The sequence below is a fragment of the Marmota marmota genome, unplaced genomic scaffold (assembly GCF_001458135.2).
Source record: "Marmota marmota marmota unplaced genomic scaffold, marMar, whole genome shotgun sequence".
NCBI classification, from domain to species: Eukaryota; Metazoa; Chordata; class Mammalia; order Rodentia; family Sciuridae; genus Marmota; species Marmota marmota.
In genome coordinates, this window is record NW_025999999.1 from 12593551 (window position 1) to 12609096 (window position 15546).

The 15546-nt window shown below is 35.1% G+C and overlaps 1 long non-coding RNA gene across 38 annotated transcripts in view; it reads right to left on the reverse strand.

The window, feature by feature from the left end:
- LOC107149875 overlaps positions 1-15546 on the reverse strand; it is a 528547-nt gene that overhangs the window by 283571 nt on the left and 229430 nt on the right. For all 38 annotated transcript variants that reach the window (XR_007349161.1, XR_007349163.1, XR_007349165.1 and 35 more), the window contains one exon: positions 13591-13689. This is a non-coding gene — a long non-coding RNA (uncharacterized LOC107149875). The remainder of the gene's footprint in view (positions 1-13590; positions 13690-15546) is intronic.

The following is a 15546-nucleotide window of genomic DNA, read 5'->3' on the forward strand; positions in this document are numbered from 1 at the left end:
AAAAAAAAAAAAAAAAAAAAAAGGAAAAGAAAAAAAACCCAAACAACATTGGTTCATTTCCAAATTGATTATGTAGTTGGGTTGAATATTCCTTATAGGGAATAAAATAGGGACCCAAATCAAGGCATACTTTGTCAAATTTCTGATAGAATATCTAAGCATTTCCAGAGAGCTATAACAATGTGGAGAATGAAATTACTTCAAATATCTTAGCAGGTATTTTTTTGTGATAGGAAACAACAAAATTATGTATTCAATAATATTATGAGAAAAATGGTATCATCCTTTATATTCAGCCAAACTCCCAATAGAATGAGAAAATAAGATGAAGTTTTCAGATTCTATTATCTGTATTTTCTTCTTCCTCCTCCTCCTTCTCACTCCATCTCTCCCTTCCTTCCTCCCACTTTCTCCTTTATATCTTTCCTCGGCAAGCTGCTGATTGAGAAGGTGTCCAAGAGAACGTATCCAACTTCATTAATGAAGCAAAACAAATAAGCAAACAAACAAACAAAGAAACTAAGAGACATTAGAATTCAGTTAACAACAAGCAGCCCTCAGCAGACACATAATATAAAAAATGCATTCTACTTTGCAGTTGGAGAGGAAGAAATCTGTGGAATGGGGATTTCCAGAAAAGTAAAATTGTAACTCAAAGATTCTGAGATACAGTTCTGAATTTTCAAAGAGAATACTGATTAGTGTATGAGAGGTCAGATGTCATTCACAGAATACTTTGTTTAGCACTGAGTAGTATTACGACATCACACCAAGGTGAACAGTGAGTGATAACAAAACATTCTTATACAAGTTCGGATGTTTCTAAGTCAACTCAGTTGAGTGAGAATTTATGAATTCCTACCTCTGTATACTCCTAAATTTGGTTTGGTAGGAGGAAACTTGAACAAGATTTGAAGGAAGGAAATACTACCAACTGACTTTACTATGAGATGGTTGACATGGAAAGATAGGCTCATGTATGGATACAGAATGGTTTCCCATGTCTGTCCAGTTTGTATTTAATGTCATCAATTTTGCATGTGACTTAATTTGTAGACTGTTGACCTGACAGCCGGTAGCCCTCCACTGGAAGCACAATGCAGGACCACACAGGTATCATTAGGTATAGCAGCACACATTCTTGTCAATCTCTTCATGAGCTCACTCTTCAAAAGCCGATTTTAGTAGGTGGATTCTGTTTAGATTTCCTTATTTCACTAAATTCTCTGCCTTGTTTCACTGTGGCAGTGATTCCAAGAAACTATTAATAATACTTTCTCTAATCCTCTGACTTCTTTTCAATCTTTATCTCAGCTCCAATCATTGATCTAATATTGGAAATAAATCTCTTAATCCCATAATACTCTATGATGTCTCTGTGACTAAATATGCTGGAAATTCAGATAGTGGTATCAGAAGTGGTTCTATGGACTGAGAACCTCAAGGAAAGAAGCTTGGAATTGGTTTTTGATCTGATAAGATTTAACCAGACAAATTATTGTTAAAGGCAGAAATAGAATACTCATAATACTTGTTAGATCATGGCAAAAGCATTATTAAAATTAATACCTTAAGTCACCTGGAGTGAAGGGGACAATAAGCCACTAAGTGAGACCTTGATTACATCGGACTGTTTCTGTTATGAAATAAATAGTGCTTTGTTCTCATTGGAATAGGCACTTATTTTAGATATCGTTTTACCTTCCTGATAGTAATGATTCTGCCCAAAATTTCAATGAAAGACTAACAGAATGCCTTATTCACTCTCTGCATGTAACTTAGCATTGCTTCTGACAGGGGAATTCATTTTATGGAAAATGAAGTACAGCAACAGATTAAAACTCAGGGAATTCATGGTGTGATCACATACCCTATCACCATGAAGTAAATGGCTTCACAGAATAGAGGGACAGTCATTTGAGATACACCCTGGCATCAGAGAATGATGATACTCTGAAACTCTTAGGCTGTGTCTTTTAGTATATATTAAATTCTCCCAATCTATAACACATGCTCACTACTTTTTAATTCATTTCCAGACTTTATGCATCCATGTAACAAGGGATATAATGAGCATTACTCTAACCATTGCTCCAAATGGTTCACTAGAAAAATTTTACCTACCTAATATACAAATGCTGGTCCTGCCGGTTCAGAGAATTTTGTTCCCAATGGATAGATACTTGTACAAAAAGAAACAATAAAATGGTTCTATTGAATTGGATGCAAGAGTTCCAGTTGCCAACTTTTGAGTGTTTCCTGCTAATGAACAAATACGAAAAGAAAAGGGTATCTGCACAATTTGGGTTGAATGATATCAATCACCAAGGAAAAATCAGCTTGTTTCTAAACAAGGGAGAGGGGAACTCGTATGAGTATGATGTATTATGTCCTAGGGGATTATGCATGGTATTCTTATTTTCTTTTTAAAAATATTAATAATAAACTTCAATAATGAAATTAGGGCTTCTTAGAGCACAAGCATTTTGGTAACAATGATTTGGTTATAGAATTTTTATGGTTTGGATGTGTGGTATCCCCCAAAAGCTCACGTGTGAGACAAGCAAGAAGGTTCATAGGAGAAATGATTGGGTTCTAAGAGTCTTAACCGAATCAGAGAATTAATCTGCTGATAGGGATTAACTGAATGGTAACTGAAATGGTAGGGCTGGCTGGAGGAGTTGTGATTTGGGGCGTTGGATATGGGGTATATATTTTGAATCTGGAGACTGGAATCTCTCTCTGCTCTAATGCATCATTGTCAAGTGAACTGCTTCCCTCCACTACACTCTTCTGCCATGATGTTCAGTCTCACCTTTAGCCACAAGGAATGCAGCCTGCTGTCTGGGGATGCTGAAACTGTGAGCCCTCAAATAAACTTCTCCTCCTCTACAGTTGTTCTGGTCTGATCACTTAGCCACAGCAATGAAAAAGCTGACTAACACAAGAATCATGGCCAGCTGAGATGGTTTCTCAAAGCAAAAGGTATAAATGTTAGAAGAAAGAAGTTTTGACTATCAGGCATCATGAAACATTTATTAGTTAGCAATATTTCTTTGTTCTGACATAAATATTTTTGCAAGATATCTCATTTTTGTTTAAACATTTTACTCTCCTCTTTTGTCAAATACCTAAAAATAAATGGGAAGAATGAGTAGTAATGATTAAAATGAAATCTCAGTATAGTAGGTTCACAACATCCCAAGAGGAGTATAAATTAACTAGATGAAGGATGAATGTATCTGAAGATGAATAAATGTGAAAACCATAACAAATGGTAGTTTATGCATATTATTTGGAGAACAGGTTAGGATGCTTTCAGTTTTACAATGAATGGTCTTGTTTAATATGCAAGCATGGTTTTGCCATGAAGTTTGTTTATAGGAGCAATGTATGGATGACAAGTTGAAAAGAGACTATCAATTACGGACTGTACTATGACAGTTTATAAGCTGGGAACTTTATTCCCCAGAAGCCCCAAGTGATGGGTGAAGGGAACACTCTTAAAATAGATGGCCATCTGGAACCTGTGAATATGAATATATTTAGAAAAGTGTTTTTGTAAACATAATTAAGTTTAGGATCTCAAAATGAGTTCATTCTTGATTATATGAGTGGATGACAAATCCGAATACAAGTGTCTTTCTAAGACTATAAAAAGACAAATAGAAGGTAAGAGGGGAGGTGTGTAAAGATTGAGACAGTGATGGCAGTCATGCTGTCGCAAGCCAAGCAGGGCCTGCAGCTACCCGGAACAGGCAGATAAGCATTCTTGTTGGTGACTTCAGAGGAAACATGGCTCTCCAGTCACCTTGATTTTGGATTTCTGATCTCCAAAACTATAATTGCCTAAATATCTGTTGTTTGAAGCCATTATGTTTTCAGTAATATATCTGCTGACCATAGGAAATTCATATAACTCATTAGAACCTGTTATGGTTCTAGATCATGTTTGGTAAAAACAGATATTTGGTTTTGATGTGGAAGGCAAAGGTAAACTGATGTTCCTTTCTAAATTTAAATGTGATGTTGAATGAAGAGGTGACTTTAAGTGACTACCAGTAGCCTCTGACCCACTAGGAGCTGTGTGTCTATAAACTGAATAGAAATGTCTTCTCATAGAACTCCCCACAAGCTTTTCTCTCCTGCACCTATCTTGGCAATCAAATCAACTTGTTTATCTATTTTATGACATTTTCTTATCCTTGATTCTCATTCTCCCTTCTAGATATCCATTCCCCAGGAACGCTGAGCAGACGGCATGCCAAATTCAGAGGATAACATTAACATTTCTACATGTTTATATATTTACAATAGAAATTTTTCAGAAAAAAAATGAGAGAGGTTTTGTTTATTTTAAAACCCATACCAACAGTAGTAGAGGTGTTTTTTGTCCTATAATTAATCAGTGTGAAATTATACTTTAACAAATTCTAGAAAAAAAGGAATCATAAGAAACTTTGAACAATATTAAATCTAGCTATCTGATTTATATATGAAAACAAACAAACAAAAATCCAAAACCAAAGGTGGTGAAAGGAATATTCTCAGATCAAAAGAGAGAAATATAAACAGAATTTAGGTCTCTTTTATATAATTTTATAGTTCAGATAACAAAGCTCTGTAACAACAGGTAAGAAGCATAAAGACACAAAAGAGACCGGTCCTGGAGGCCATAACACAGCATCTCTGTATGTACCATCCACAGTGTCAGAACTGTGGGACAACATATATTTGTTGTTTAAGGTACCAGGTTCATAGTACCCTATATTGGCAGCCTTCACAATCCAGAAGAATGAGAAAGAAGGAACATCTTATGAAACAGGCTCTAGAACATACGTAGTCAGCTTATTTGTGGTTGGTTATTTATCAGACATCTAAGGTATTAAAATGTGTAACAAGTTAATTGACAATAAAAAAGTAGAGAAGTGATGGCTACCATAGACAAACCTTGGTCTAAGCTTGCTCATGACTTGATGTGTTATTGGTAACTTGATACGACATCAATTAATGTCTTAATATAATATTCATAAAAATTATTTTAATTCAATTCCCCAAATATATTTATAAGCAAAAAGATATTTAAGAAGCCACCTTGTAGAATTTAGCAATAGAAACGCTACATGAGGAATCATTAAAATACATACCAAGGAATGTTAGACTTGGAAGAAAACCAGATTGAGAGCCCAGTCCCTACCCTATGCAATACCAAGTTAGGCCTGACCTTTGGATGCTGATAGTTGTATAGTAGTCCTGAATACTTCTTTGACTTGTTGGTGAACATTTTTTCTTAGTGATACCCATTATTAAACAAGTACTATACTAAGCTCTTTGGATACATTGTCTTAATATTCTTAAAAATTGCTAAAAGGTATTATGTTCTCATTTAAAAAAAATGGAGACTGAGGTTTGCTGAGGTAAATGATTGAAGATTATCTGTGGGACAAGGAAGTGGTGGAGTCAGAATCTGAAATTTGCCTCAACCTGATGCACAGACTTCTTTGTTTTCTTTTCTGTCACCTTCTGAGCCTCCTTGACAGTTACCTTCTTCTCTTAGTTGTAAGAGATTCTCTTATGCCATTTTTAGATTTATTGAGGGAAATGTAGTAGATACCCTGGGACTTCAGGTTAAACAGTTGACTCTAAGCAATCACTGTCCAGTAGAAAGAAAAGAAAAGCATCATGCATAATTTAAAGATTTCTACTAGTCAACACTGAAAAGGGTAAAAATGAACAGGCGATATGGATTTTCACAGTATATTTTATTTAACTCAATAATCCAAATATTATCTCTTTAACATGTAATAAATGTAAAATTTTTTTTTTTTAAATGGAGTACGTTTTACACTTATAGTGCACTCAGAACCTGTAATACCTCAAGTGCACTTGTAACAGGGAATTTGATTACATTACCTCTTGTAGGTAAAGTATTGGAAGGGAAAACTGTGGATGTGGTGTGGGTGTGGATGTTGGACAGGTCTGCCACTGAACACGAGGAACAAACTGACTCAGCCTGTACCTTCATAAATGGATTTTTCATGTCAATCAGAGTCATAAATTGCACAGACTTCTGAAGAGAGATCATATGTAAAATACTGCACTGCACAAAGTTGAATAAACAAGGAAGACTATATCCAAGGCTAAAATATAATAGGGGAGAGACATGAAATTCTGCTCAGCTTAAACAAAAGGTTGGAGAGCTGTGAAGAGCTGGGGTTAGAGGATCATAGACTACCTGTCTTTGCTAATTGGCCTTACCCACAGGAAAAGAAACTTGACTCACATCTTTATGACAGATGACACTTCCCGACTTTGAGCAAAACACTCCCAAAGCCAGACTAGCATCCTCCTTTAGGGATACAGGGACTGTGAGAAAGGAACAAAGTCATCCTTGATGATCATATTACGAATGAATGGATTCCAGTTCCTCAATAAAGACATCTCCTGTGTCCTAAAACCTGCAAGAAGCTTTTAAAGAGATTTACATATGATTCAAAGGGAATAGGGAAAGAATTTATAATTGCAACTTTTCTAAATTAATTTCTCTAAGAAAAGGGAAGTGAGGAGCCTACAGTCAGGAAAAACACTGTCTATAAAGTTTAGTCAAACTAAAGAGAAAATGATGTTAAGGCCTTCAAAATTCCTTTCTGTAAGAGATGAGTGGATGTCTGCATAGCATTTGGTAATTAAACATCATTTCAAGAAGTATGGATTCTTTAATAAGGAAACAGTCTTGTAGAGAAGGACATCCTGTAGGTAGGCTAAATCTACCCCCATTCCCACATGTAATGAAATCACTGAGAAGTTGTGCAAACCTTGATAGTTGATACCTGGACTCCACTCTATATGGAAAACCAGATCCTGAAGGCTTGCATCCTTATAGTCATGTATTTTATTACTTGTATCCAGAGGCATTCCACATTAATATAGCTAAGCCCTCAGGTGCTTAGGGCTAAATCTCTGAGGTCATAGTGCTTTCCCTTTGCTTAAATACTTTATTTTAGAGAGCTAGTTACTGATTGATGAAAGAGATTTCTATTTTCTTCAGGTTATGAGAGAATCATTCTATGCCTTCTTCCTCCTAAATTTTCAGGGGAACATCCTGTCAGCACTCCACCCTCCACCACCCACTCACTCCTGAGGAGACACACCATGAATGCATCCCACCAGCTCTTTTAATATCTTCAAAATTGATCAGTTGGAGTGAATCTTCACAGTGTGGAAGTGATAAGACTGGGATAAGGTCAATTTTACAGGGATGAATTTGATTAGAGTGACTAACATTAATAGTCACTTCCTCCTTATATCCTCCCTCATAACTAACCCTGAGGACCAAGAGATAATTTAGGAGGGAGACAGATAGGCCTAGAAGTCTACAAGTAAGATGTGGATTGAATTCACTTATCTAAGATAGAGAGTGATTGTTGTGTGGATTAAGTCTCTTTAATATGTACTTATTTATACACACCACAAGCATATTATTATACTCACAAACACACATAAACACATAAGAAATTCTCATTTTCTGAGTTACAATGTTATAACTAGTTATATTCATATTTGGTCAATTTCAGAAGTCAAACAATTGGATGATTTTTGTTGAGGTTGAGGTACAATTTAGGTGCAAGTGTGCTATAGAGAAAGCATCTCTCAGAATTTTGGAAGGGTATGTTCAGAATCTTGATTACTGGGGGAGAACCAAGATACCTAAATACACATGGGGAATGCAAGGGAAAGTCCTTTCCCTTGTTACAAGATTTGGGATAAGGACCTTCTGACTGGAGACTAAAAAGGGCCCAACTCCATAAGGTTAAACAAATTTTAGGTCTGCAGAACAGAAGTGAGAGCTTTTTTTCTTGTGGGTTCTGGAGAATCACTGTAACTCTCCTTTGAGTCTAGTCTATACCGCCTAGGACTATCATTCTCTTTATGAGATGTTTCTCCATTTTCCTCTTGGGTTAATATTCCCTAGGGCCTAGAGTATTTCCACATATCTGCAATTTCTAGCTCACAATGGCATAAAGTCATTACTGAATAAGTTTTAATAAAGATATAAAAATGAATTAAAATAGTTTCTTTAATATATTTCAATATTGTTGTTATATAGCATATTATTATAATATGATTATATTATTAAAAATATGCTCTCTATATTTTAATAATATTGGCCTCTAATGCATTTTAACCTATGCCACCATGCAAAATATCTTAAAGTCTGTAATTTTCAAACGAAAAATAAAAATTTCATTTGAATTACAAGTTTCAAGCATAGAAATTGCACTATGAGGCAGAGAAACTTCATACTTTGACCAACCTAATGAATATAAAAGTCAGGTTTTGATGCTGACTCCCATTTCTTCCAAAAAAATCAACAATACACTGACAAGGAATCAGATTAATGTTTTATAAAAGAGAAACTGGACATTATATTCCACTGTTTTATGAGCTAGGCGACATCACTGTCTTACTTTAGAATCAGGCTTAACCTTATTTTCTATTATCTACTTCTTGTTGTTTTAAAACAAGACTAATTCTATTTCGTGCAAACCACTGAAGACACTGAAATAAGATTGAGGCCGGATCTCTCTCAAGCAACCCACCCTCCTCCTTCTTTATCAGTGTTAATAAAATTGTTGTGTCTCGTAAAATTAAATCTATGACTGTTTGAGAGACCTTTAGGCTCCTAAAACATCCACTCATTTTTTGGAATATGTTCTATAAGGTTTTAGAGAATAAATATTCTATAAAGGAACTCAAATAGAAACAGTATTCTGTTCTTCTATAAGTCCTCCTTGGGGAGTAAATACCAGTGTTTATTCCTGTTGAGAATAGTATTAATACTAATTGGTGAAAAGTGGTATTTTAACAAAAGACTTCAATGTTAAGAATATTTTCACCACATTCTTACCAAAATAAGCCATCTTAGTAAATGATATGCTTAAATCGAATCTGAAAATTTTGTATTGATTCTTTTCCTATTAAAAATAAAATTCTGAACTTTGGTTATTGTTCCACAGACTTCAAAAAGGAAGGTTTACATAATGAAGTTGCCATTCATTGACTACGTCATCAAAGGCTAAGCCACTGTTATGTACTGGGCACTTTTATAGATGCTGCTTAGTTCAGTGTTCCTATTTCCTTTTGCAATTGCCATTTCTAAACCACACATATTTTATTTTCCAAAACAAAGTGCTTAATTTCATTAGTTCTTACAATATGAAATATAATAGTTGAGTTTTGAAAATCCAATCACTGAGCATACAATAGGTCCTAAATTGACTATGGAAAGAGACTTAAGGTAATTATCACTATCAGAAAATATGATCCATGGATATGACAATGTGTTCTTAGTCATTATTTGCTAAATGGTTCTTTAACCAAGTTTTAATGGCATCAATGTTAAGTCTCTCTTATTAGATTTATTAAGTTTGATTCTTAGAATACCCTTATCTTGTCCTCAGAAATTTACCATAACATCCAATGCAGCTCAAACTGGAGCTCCCATACCAGACCTAAAATTGATTTTTCTGGTAATTAACAGATAGATTGTAAGATTTGATTTGAGAAGGACATTTAACCCACAGGCTTCTGTCCTAAGTAATGTAGCTCATTTCTTCTTCTATTACATGCTTAGTTTGAGTATGGGAGAATCTCCCTTGCATACGTGAATGCTCATGTTTGTTCGTGTGAGCATGTGTTGAGCAGTATAGAGTGGTTAAGAGCACAGTATAAAATTAAAAACCTGGGTTCAGTCCCAGTTTTCTATCATTTCCATATGATGCTGTTTATCAAGTTACTTAATCTTTCTGATCTGCAGAATTATAAAATAAGCTAATAACAATTATTCTAATGTGTCCTTGTAAAGTTTAGAGACAATACATTTGATGCATTGGTTATGCAGTGGGTCTTTAGTAAGTAGTGGCTATTTGCTTTCTGTGAATATGACATGATCTTATGCATGATCTTGGTCTCTGGCCTTTTGAGTGGATCAGGGAAGGGAAAAGTTCATACACTACCTAACAAGGAACACTGAGGCACCTGCAATCTCAAATAACTCCATGCGTACCAAAATTCAGATGACCACATAAACCATACTACCATCCAAGAGGTCTTATCAAACATGAACTGACACCCAATATTCCCATTTTGAAATTCACCAATGTAATTTTCCAATTCTCCTTGAGGAAAGGTACTCCAAATTTCTAAAAAACTACCAAATAATTTCGTTATCTACATTTTATTTTCTTCAGTAAATAAATGAGAGCATGAAGATATCAGTTAAAATAATTTGAAGTACAATATTAGCCATAAAACCAAGCCATCTGCATTTCTTACATATAACATAACACTAACTGCATGTATATTATTTTCTATTTTAAAAAGTATGTATTCTTATTTTTTTTAAAGTATTGGTTAGTTTTTATTCAGCCTAAAGTCTGAAGTAAATCATTGTGTCTAAGTTTTATTGGAACATGTTGATTGCTTTGCATACACTAAAAAAATATTCTGTAAATCAACAACCACCTTTTTGGAAATTTTGTCTAATTTTCATTATATTTCTATAAGCATAAAAGTTTTCAAATATCAACTTATGCCATGCATGGACTCATTGAAAAATTCTTTAAATCAAAAACCTTACTGAGGGGCTGGGGTTGTGGCTCAGCGGTAGAGCACTTGCCTAGCACGTGTGAGGCACTGGGTTCGATCCTCAGCACTACATTAAAAAATAAATAAATAAAATAAAGGTATTTTGTCCATCTACAACAACAACAAAAAATTAAAGAAGAACCTTACTGAATGTAATGATAAATTCATATTTATTTTCTGACCAAAATGGAGCAGGAAGAAAACAGAAAATACCCATCATATTCTAGTCAATTAATGAGATACAGGATAAGGTTTATAGAAAAAAAAGTTTAAAATATCAAAAAAATGACACAACAGAATCAAGACTTTAGAGATAGTTTAGACACATAGTTAATATATCTATGAATTTTTCCTAGCCCACTCTATAATGGTGAATGGAGTCAGGTGAAAAATGTTTCTTCCTTGATCTTGATATAACTAACTTGAGCACAACCCACATGTATGACCATCCACAACCTAGGAATTGAGATATTCTGCATTCAGGCAGGGTGAAGGGAGGATATGCATGTCTCTAGCTGTGCTTTGGAAATTTATATTGAAATTTGTCATACTACTATTCTATAAATCATAACTAGGAAAACCAAGTAGTTTACAGTTCAATCATTCCAATGCTCAAAATTTCCTTGTATTTTTAATCTCATTTTTGTGATTTTCCTTTTTCACTCAAAGATTTATAAAACTATGTTTTCAATATAGAAAAACTCTGTGTTTTTGATGGTTCAGTAGGGTTTTCTGCATTTAAATGGAGTTTCTTTTCCCTAGATTTTGAGACTCTTCCATATCCACATGTGTTCTCATGACATTGCACTTCCTTTATGTTATTACATTAAAATTTTGCAACTTGGAGAAAGGTGAAGCCTTACATACTCTGTCAAATTTGAAAATAATTCAGTACTGGATATTTATCCTCAGTATTTTTACATAAGAAGTCATGAAAGCATAGAGGACTTTCCTGACGAAAACAGAAATCATTAAGTTCAACCCGTTGAATCTGGAGGAGGGACATTGCTAATCCAGAAGGTGAGTCAATATGGGGAGTTGCAATGGCTCAGCTGAAACCAAAATTTGAGCCTCATTGAATCCCAGGCCAGTATTTTTCCTAATTTATTAATTCTAAGACTTGAGTTTTTGAAAATATAGAATATTAAGTCCATAAGGAAGCATCTCTTAGTAGCTTCTTGAAAAGGTCAGTTTTTACTGTGCCAAGACCTCATTTTGTTTGATATGTCCCTATCATGTCAAAACTAGAGTAGTTTTAATGAAGGCTGGCTGAGGGCATAAAATCAATACTTTATGATGTTCAACCTGCTGTAGGATCCAGACTGCATTAGACTCACTGGTATGTGGAGCTGTCCTAGGAGAATACCTAAGAGGCTCAGATAAGACACATGCCAGTCTCCTAGAAGACCTATCAATCACGTATAAAGCAATTTATTTAAAAATAGAAATACAATGCAGACAATCCCCAGATGTTCATTTTCAAAAGTTAAGGAAAAATGAAGGAGGGAGGCTGGGAAAGTTCTGAGGTCTAAAGTAGAAAAACATTTTAAATTCCTGACACTTTAGATGGGAATGTTGAATAGCCCCTTCCTAGGCAATATGTAAGTCTTGTCAGCAGTGCTCTACTGATCACTACCTCACTGTACCACACTGTTAAGAACCAGCATGAGGTACTAGCCAGCATGCCTTCTTAAAGCTCTGCTTGTCCTGATAGTCAGCTTGGCCCTAGCTAAAATGCACTGGTTTAGAGTCAACCCTAGAAACCATAAGCACATTATTGATGCTAGGCTGGATGCCAAAACCTTTTCTCTGAATACATCAGCATTTCTCATTAAGTAATACCTTGTCCATATCCAGCAAGGCCTAGTAGCTACTGGGGAAGCTAATGCAAGAGGATTGCAAGTTTAAGGTAAACCCTGGTAACTTATCAACACTGTCAAAATATATATATATATTTTTTATGTTGGGAGTGTAGCTGAGTAGTATAGCATCCCTGGGTTCAAACCCCAGTATCCCCCACACACACAAAAAAAAAAAAAAGAAAGAAAAAAAAAAGAATGCCTATATCCAGGTTAATTGCAATTGTTACTTTACTTTATATTTTTTAGAAAGTTTGGGTTGAAAGCAGACTTAATTATCTCTTCTTTTTTAGGTTGGTAGCAGTTTAAAATAGATTGGAAGAAATCATGCTCTTTGAACTAAAAATTTCAGTTCCAAGAATACAATAAATGAGTATTTGGAGAGTGTACAAAATAAAAAAAAAATTAAGCATGGAGATGTTCATTGCAATGTTGTTCATGAGAGCAAAAAACAAAAAAAAGAAAGAAAGAATTATAAAATGCATCAACATGTATTAGTAAGTTTTTGGTGTATTCTGAGTTGTAAGTAGCAGAAATTTATGTCTAAAAGGCAATATATTAAATATTTTATGCTTTGCAGGCTATATAATCTCTGTCTCAATCACTCAATTTTGCTATTTTAGTGCAAAACAACCACAGATAATAGATTAACAAATTGTCATGACAGTGTTCCAAAAAAGATGGTTATTTACAAAGACAAGTAATTTTGTCAACAAGCTATAGTTTGTCTTTTCTCTTGGACCTATCAAGAAATAGAAGTCACAGGAAAAACCATTCACCCTAAAAACTGGAGACATAGGTGATCCCAGGAGCCAACTGAGATCTTCCTGTTTTCCTGGGAAACAAGCCAGCAAAGCCATAAACCTGTACCAACCCTTATGCTGTGATGTTAATGAAATCCTGTGGGTTAGATGGGGGCTAACATGAAAAATGAGAAACTCCTGGTGGCTGCACATCAACTTAGAAAGCCTTCTAAGCTCTTGTGCATTTTATCTACAGAAACTTGTTTGAGTCAGTTTGTGCTGCTTTCATAGAACAGTGAACTCTTGGAAATTTATAATGAACAAAAATTTGTTTGGCTCACGGTTCTGTAGGTTGGAAAGTCCAAGATGAAGGGGCCATATCTGGTGAGGGTTTTCTTGCTGTCACAACTTGATGGAAGGCATCACTTGATGACAGAGTGCTACAGTGAACAAGAAAGGATCACACTTGCTTTAATTAACAAACAAACAACAAAAAACACGTGCAACAATGACCCCCTTACCATGATAACATGAATCCATTCATGGGGGTGAGGCTTGCAGCACCTAAACATCTCCTGTCTCCCAACACTGCTGCTTGGGGGATTAAGTTTCCAATGCATGGACTTTGGTCATACACTCAGTCCACAGCAGAACCCAACCAAATTCCCATAGTGAAGATCCAAAGAAAGATTCCCTATGGTTCTGGCAGAGGAAAAGGAAAAATAATCTTTATGAAGTCTACTCAGATAATTCTCTATAATAAAGACCTAATCTCCAGGGTAAAGGGCTTTAGGAGAACCTATTCCACCTGGAGAAGGATAGTTTTCCAATTGCAGCTACTCTCCGGATTTTCTGCCTTCTCAAGGGTAGAACAGTCATGCTGATTGGAAAAATCAAAACAAAACAGAAACAAAAGCAAAACAGCATGTGTCACTGATCAGGGACACCAACCCAGGAAAAAATGAGATTTTTATCATAACATTATAGAATTATTTCCCTACTCTATACTATACCATCACAGTAAGAGAGTTCCAGTACAACAGAGATGCATTAGAGCTGAAAGACAGGCAAGATATGGAGACTGTGCCTGATGAAGCATCCTTAGGGAAGCTCAAAGTTCAGAGAGATACCAAAATAAGAAAGTACAGGATTTTTAATTCTCTGGCACCAACAACTACTGCAAATACCAAACAGCCCAATGCCTCCCCAGATTAGCATAGTTCCTCATGCTAAAGATCCACATGCCTCATTTCTTATAGGTTTGGTTTCCAACAACAACAAAAATATTAATAGGCACGACAGAAGCTAATAAAAATATAAACTAAAGAGAAAAAACTAAAAATCAGAGCCAGATTCATATATGACACAAATGTTGGAATTATAAGATATTTTATATAACTATCATGAATGTATTCAGGGTTCTGTGTTCATTTCCAAAGGTTGCTATAATAGATTCCAACATAGTAGGTGATTTGAAACAAAAGCAATGTATTATTTCCTATCTCTGAAGGATGAAGTACAAAATAAATATGTTAGCAGGGAAGGCTCCTTTTTTGGGGTTAGATGATTTCCATGCCCCTCTCTTCTAGTTTCTATTGGATTTGGGCAAACCTTAATTCTTTTGTGGGGCAGGGCTTGGAGCAGCATAACTCAAATTCTTTCACCCAGTGTTATAAAGTATTTGAAGTATTTGTGTCTAAATTTCTCTGTTCTTATAAGGGCAAGAGTCATATTGGCAAGAGTCTTATAAGGGCCTCCCTAACTCCAAATGATCTCATATTCACTTGATTATATCCACAGAGATCCCACTTCCAGAGAAGGTTGCATTCATACTTTCAGGTGGATAGATAGATATAAGTTTGGGGGGATACTATTCAAACCACCAGACATTCATTGGAAAAGAAGACATGCAAAATTGTGTTATGTAAGTAAAGGAAAATTCTGAGAAAGAATCCAGAGGTAGAGCTAGAAACGGGGAAAGCAACATTGTAACAGAAATGAAATATGTCACTGATGGGCTCATTAGTAGATTGGACATAAGAGGAAATAAGCACCAAACTTGAAGATAATTTAATAAAAACTTCTCAATTTCAATTCAAAGAGAAAAATAGAAGATTAAAATAAAAATGGAACAAGACATTCAAATGCTATTCAACTTCCAAAGGTATGTACTTGGAATATTAGAAAGAGAGCTAAAAAAGAACACAGCACAAAAAAAATCTAGGAAGTAATCATGACTGAGAACATCCCCAAGTTGATAAGATAGCAAATCACAGATGCCAGAAGATGAGAGAGTC